The sequence below is a fragment of the Colias croceus genome, chromosome 17, assembly GCF_905220415.1.
Source record: "Colias croceus chromosome 17, ilColCroc2.1".
Classification (NCBI taxonomy): Eukaryota; Metazoa; Arthropoda; class Insecta; order Lepidoptera; family Pieridae; genus Colias; species Colias croceus.
Window position 1 is genome coordinate 26151 of NC_059553.1, and position 7261 is coordinate 33411.

Consider the following 7261-nt stretch of genomic DNA (forward strand, 5'->3'; position numbering starts at 1 on the left):
TTTAGAAGGCAATAAAGCCATTGGGAAATATATAAAGTACTTAGATAATATTTGTCAAAGAATACAATCGCGATCACATTGCGACGGAGTCATGTTACAGTTACGTCACGAGGCGAGCGAACTGCAGTATCATAATAGCCTATTAATGACCCATAACGTAAATAATAACATACGTACTAAACGCGGGCTAATTAATGGGGTCGGATATATTGCGAATAGCTTGTTTGGGGTCTTAGATGACAGCTTTGCTCAAAAATATGAGAATGACATCGATCTTATTCGGCAAAATCAGAACCATCTCGCTCTGTTATGGAGAAACCAGACATCGGTGGTCGAAGCAGAGTTCAATTTGCTCAAACGAACTCAGACAATGATCGACGAAAATTATAAATTAATCAATAAGAAACTTAACGCCATAGACGGAGCTATAAATCAAGTGAAAACTGAGTTACAAAATACAACACTCGTAAACGATTTTCTGATGACCGCTATGATGACAAATAATTTAATATTTAGCCTCAAGTCTATTCAGCAAACACTTTTAGATTCTGTTACTAATATATACAATGGAAAATTTAACTTTCATCTTCTCACCCCCGACCAACTGAGGTATGAACTGGGAGTTATCTCCCAACAGCTATCTAAAGATTTATCTCTACCAGTTAAAACCACTGACAGTTTATCAGAAATATATAATCTATTGCAAGTCCGTACAAGAGTTACATCACGATTTATTATATTTGAAATCATGATTCCACTAATTGACGACAATGTATACGAAATATTAAAAATTTTCCCCATACCGCACCGCACGCACACAAGCGACGAGGTGGTTGTGGTCCCGGTGGCCGACTACGTGGCCGTCAATCTAAAGCATGACTCATTCATACCAATCACTGAATGGGATTTAAGATCATGTTTAGAAAGAAATCCGCAACTTTGTTTATGTCATCTTAGAAAGTCTATACATATTATCAAAGACGACTATAGTTTTTGCGAAACGACGCCAAAGGAAAGTAAATGTAAAACGACAATTTCTGCTTGCAAGAACAGATGGTTGGAGCTAAGCAGCTTAAATAAATATTTTTACTTTTGTTGTGAACCATGTTTCATAAAAGTTATATGCAATGATCAAATTACGCCTCTGCAATTAACTGACTCTGGATTTTTTAGTATTGACGAAGGATGCGTTATAAAATCATCCGATTTCTTCGTTATCTCTCACAGTCGAAGGGAGAGTAATCTGAATATATCGTCTGACATGCCGGCATCGCCCAAGATATCTCAGATCAACAATATCATAAACATCTCCTTACCAAGTGCCTCTACAAATTATACATCTGTCTCGTCTCTCAATTATAACAACCAGCTTCTAGATATTCAGCGAAATATTGAATATATGAAGAATACAGAACCTCTAGCAGCGATGTCAAATCACGACATACACCACTACGCTGCGATATATACATTATTTGCGGTAATTGGACTCGGCGGAGTAATATGGCTGTGCAAGCGGTCCCGATGCAGCAGCAGGCGAGGAGGCGGGCCCGAGGCCCCGGCGCCCGAGCGTGGGCCACCAGCGGCTCCGCCGGCTCCGGCGAGCCCGGCCCTCCCTATTACAGTACAAGTGCAGTGTAGTGAAAACAAAAGTGCAAGTGCTAGTGATTTAGTGAAAAAGACACCGAAGTTTAGTGTTCCCGACGAATACCTCACTCACACTACCAATTCCCCCGTATAAGTTATAATTTAAGAAAATGTACTATTTTATTAAATACTATTTTATATTATTGTAAGAAGTTATAGATTGTATTACTAATCATGGGGTTCACTATAATTAAGAAAAATTGTTATCACTTTGTATCATGGGGTCATCTCATACTAACCCTCATCTTTCCCGCCCGGGAATATGTACGAGCAAGCACGTACAAAGTGCAATAAGGCGCTTTGCTTGCATATTCCATAACCTAAATAATTGTTTCCAATATTTTAAACTTTACATTATATTCAAGTCAGTTCATCGTCGACGGGCATTAAGAGTACCTCGCGTGACTCATCCATCCATTATATAGTTATTATATTCAGTTAATACAAGTTTTTATATTTTAATAACTCTTTTATTTAATATTAATTAATTATACACAAGTACGGGATAGGCCCGTACAGGGAGACGGCTGGAGGCACGAAGCTCTTTTTCCCAAGCGCTGCTGCTGCATTCAAAATAGTTCGGAAAATAAACATCACTCACCACACCACACAAGCACTGACTGGACACGGTGGATTCGCCTTCTACTTGAACAGATTCAAGCTGAAGGAGAATCCATCGTGTCTGTGTCAGCCCGGAGTCGACGAGACGGTTTCTCACCTGTTGCTCGAGTGTCCGATTTTTGCAAGAGATAGATATGTTATTGAGCAAAAATTGGGCATCGCGATGACGGGTGAGAATCTGCCTGCGGCCCTGGGGGACGAGACGAGAAATGAGTTTTTAGAGTTTTGTCAACAAATTGTGAGGGTGGTGAACAAACGAAATTGTGATAAGCTACTGTGATATTAGGGTTAAGTTTAATAAGTGTTGTGCCGTATTGTTTTATTATTTTCATTGTAATGTTTTAAATTGATGTAAGTTTTTAAAATGTAATATTTAATTTTAGTATTTTATTATTATCTTGGAAATCTCATTGTAAATTATTAATTTGTATTTTAAACTCTATTTGTATTCATTTATTTTATCCCGTTTTTTATTATTATCATTGCAATGTATTAATAATGTAAGTTTTTAAATGTAATAATATTTAATTTTAGTATTTTATTATTAATTTGGAAATGTTATAGTAAATTGTTAACTTGTATTTTTTATTTTAAATTGTATTAATTTAGGCCTAATGTGAATAAAAAACTGTTTGGTATTTATTTGATTAAAAGAATAAAAAACACCTCTGGACTATATTCCAGAGAAAAGCACACAACACCCTGAGATGGCGGGTGCTTTTATAAAAAAAAAAAAAAAAAAAAAAAAAAAAAAAAAAAAAAAAAAAAACCTAACCTAACCTAACCTAACCTAACCTAACCTAACCTAACCTAACCTAACCTAACCTAACCTAACCTAACCTAACCTAACCTAACCTAACCTAACCTAACCTAACCTAACCTAACCTAACCTAACCTAACCTAACCTAACCTAACCTAACCTAACCTAACCTAACCTAACCTAACCTAACCTAACCTAACCTAACCTAACCTAACCTAACCTAACCTAACCTAACCTAACCTAACCTAACCTAACCTAACCTAACCTAACCTAACCTAACCTAACCTAACCTAACCTAACCTAACCTAACCTAACCTAACCTAACCTAACCAAGAAAGGTTAAAAATAGAAGGGTAGTCGTCGGTTGTGCGAATGAGGAAGAAAGAGTCAAGGTGAAGGAAAGACTGAGAAAGAATGAGGGACTAGTTGTGGAAGACGTTAGAAATAAGAGCCCCCTTCTGGTCTTCAGGGATGTGATGAAGTGCGAAGTTGACGATTTCGTCACAGCATTCAATAATCAGAATGTAAGCATCCTTGAGGGCTTGAAGGGGGAAGAGAGAAAGGTAGAAATAGCGTATGTGACGAAAGCTAGGAACCACCTCCAGAACCACGTAGTGGCCAGGGTGAGTCCACAGGTATGGAAGAGATGTACGAGTGTAGGGCACGCCCATATAGGGCTTACCAGAGTGAGAGTAATGGATCAAAGTCCCCTAGTGCAGTGCTCGCGCTGTCTTGGATATGGGCACACGAGGCGGGTGTGTAGGGAAGAGAAGGACCGATGCAGCCACTGCGCTGGTCCTCATATGAGGACTGAATGCGACAAGTGGTTGCGGGGAGAAGCGCCTCAGTGCATTAACTGCACTAAGGCCAAGAAAGGCAGCGCTGAGCACAGCGCCTTTGATCGAGAGTGTACAGAAAGAAAGAGGTGGGACGCTCTGGCCAGATCGGCGGTAGCGTATTGCTAGGGTTGCCCAAGGTGAGTCCTTCCAGTACCGAATATTGCAGGCCAATCTCCAGCGGAGCCAAATCGCCACAAGGGAGCTACTGCTCGAAGCCACCAAGCGTAAGGCATGCGTAGCGTTGCTGCAAGAGCCCTACGTTGGCGGGGCGAAAAGTATGAGGACATACAATGGAGTGAGGATCTTCCAGTGCGAAGGGGGGGGGGGTGGCGCAGTAAAGGCGTGTATTGTGGTACTCGACGACACACTGGATGTCGAACTACATACACGCCTTAGCAGTAACAACATCGTTGTGGCCGCCCTCAGAACCAAAGCCTGGGAGATGATTGTAGTGTCCTTCTACTTCGAGCCCGATAAGCCAGTGGGGCTCTACCTGGACCATCTTAGGCGGATAGGGAGAGAGCTGGGTATCCATAGGATGGTCCTGGGAGGCGATGCAAACGCAAAAAGCCCGTGGTGGGGTGGCGAAGTGGAGGACCCGCGAGGAAGAGATGTGTCTGCTGTACTGGAAGAAATGGGAATGCACATACTCAACACCGGGGACATCCCTACGTTCGATACCATCAGAGGTGGGAAAAGGTACTCCAGCTACGTGGATGTGACAGCGTGCTCCGACGATCTGCTGAACCGAGTGGACAACTGGAGGGTTGAGGAGTGTCTCACGAGCTCGGACCACAACGGCATATCCTTCGGCATCAGACAACATAAATCCACGGGCACGAACATAATACGAACTACACGCATATTTAACACACACAAGGCAAACTGGACTCAGTTTCATGAGAAACTGTCCCAGCTGATGTCGGACAGACAATTAACTATACAAGGCATAGACACAATACACAGCACACAACAAATAGATGATGCAATAGACAAATACACTGAAGCAATCACACAGACATGCAGAGACACAATGCCGACCAAAAAACACACACAGAAATTCACCTTGTCGTGGTGGAATGATGAGCTCGCGCAGATGAAGAAGCAGGTGGCCACGAGGAGACGCAGGATCCGAAACGCAGCACCTGATCGCAGAGACCGCGTGGTCGGATTGTACCTGGAAGAAAGAGAGATGTATGAAAAGGCAGTGAAAGAAGCACAAGAGAAGAGTTGGAAGGAGTTTTGCCGGAAACAGGATAGGGAGGGGGTCTGGGAGGGCATCTACAGGGTGCTTAGTAGAGCCACAGGGAGAGAGGAGGATCTGCCCCTTTCGAGGGGTGGTGAAACCCTCGATGCCCGGAGCTCGGCAGAACTGTTGGCGGAGACCTTCTACCCCGAGGACCAGGAAAGTGGTGAAAGTGAGGGACATCGTCGGGTGCGCCGGTGTGCGGAGTCCTTGGACACCGAACCGCCGGCGGGCCCGGACGACCCTCCTTTCATCATGGAGGAGTTGAAGAGAGCCGTAAGGTCCTTCAACCCCAAGAAGGCCCCCGGGGCGGATGGCCTCACGGTTGACATCTGTCAGCATGCTGTAGATTGTAACCCGGGATGGTTCCTTGCCTTGCTCAACAGATGCCTCTCTGCCGCCTACTTCCCCGCACAGTGGAAGTGGGCGACCGTGGTTATACTGCGAAAGCCGGGCAGGGAATCATATCGGGTACCGAAAGCCTATCGACCGATCGGCCTCTTACCTGTTCTCGGCAAAATCTTCGAAAAGATGCTGGTCGGCCGACTCAGGTTTTACCTGTTGCCCAAAATAAGCCCCCACCAGTATGGCTTTATGCCACAGAGGAGCACCGAAGACGCCCTCTATAGACTAGTGAACCACATCAGAAATATGAGGGAGGAGAAGAAGATTTCTGTTGTGGTATCGCTGGACATAGAGGGAGCCTTCGACAGCGCCTGGTGGCCAGCCATAAAGGTGCGGTTGGCTGAAGTTGGGTGCCCGGGGAACGTGAGGCGGGTGATCAGCAGCTACCTGAGTGAAAGGGGAGTGAAAGTTAGATATGCGGGTGTGGAAGTGAGTAGGGGGACCAGCAAGGGGTGCGTGCAGGGGTCCATAGGCGGACCAATCCTGTGGAACCTCTTGCTGGACCCTCTGCTATGGATGTTAGAGGAGATGAAAGTATTCTGTCAGGCGTTTGCCGACGACATTGTGTTGGTCTTTGAGGGTGATACTGCATTTGAAATAGAAGTCAAAGCGAACCGTATTCTAAATTTAATACACAAATGGGGTAAAGACAATAAATTAAATTTTGCACCGCATAAAACTTGTGCCCTCCTCTCAACGAGGAGGTTGAAATATGACGTGCCGCGGCTCGCTATGGGGAGTGTGGAAATAAAATATTTTTCACAGATTAAGATATTAGGCCTTACAATTGACAGCGGCCTCACCTTTAACGCCCACGTCGGGACGGTATGCCAAAAGGCAATCGCCCGGTATAAACTCTTGGCTAGGGCAGCCAGAGTTGGCTGGGGACTTAGCCCAGATATCATTAGAACTATTTATGTAGCTGTTATCGAACCGACTATTATGTATGCATCGGCAGCGTGGGCACCCACCGTGGAAAAGATGGGGGTCCAAAAAAGGCTGAACACCGTACAACGGGGGTTCGCCCAAAAGATCTGCCGAGCATATCGGACCGTCTCCCTGAACTCAGCTATGCTGTTGGCTGGGATACTCCCCCTTGACCTCAGAATACTCGAAGTTTCGAGATTATATGGGATCAAGAAGGGGGTGTCGCACCCAGCGTTGGGAGACAGGGAGGTGGAAAGAATGGCTCCGGCGATTGAGGACCCACATCCGGCAGAGCAGGAAGGGCTGGGGTTCGGGCTGGTGGACGAGGACTCGTATTCCGACGTGGCTAATAGCCACGTACATAGGATCTACACGGACGGCAGCAAGATTGAGGGTCGAGTCGGAGCCGCCCTTTCCGTATGGGAGGGGGAGGCCGAGACGAAGGCCGTCAAGCTTGCTTTGCCGCCGTATTGCACCGTCTACCAGGCTGAACTCCTAGCGCTCCAAAGAGCAGTAATTAGAGCCTGCAAGAGTGGAGTGGCGAAGGTCGGCATCTTCAGCGACTCCAGATCGGCCCTCCAGGCCGTCACACTCGGTTCCCCCCACCCCCTTGCTGTGCAAACAAGGGCGGCCCTCCGAAAAGCTGCTTCGCAGAGGCGGGAGGTCGCTCTGTTTTGGATTAAGGCGCACGCAGGGCTAAGGGGGAACGAAAGAGTGGACCAATTAGCCAAGGAGGCCGCTCTGGGGTCGAAGAGGAAACCCGACTACGATCTGTGTCCTGTTTCATTCGTCAAGCGTATCCTGAGACAGGATACGATC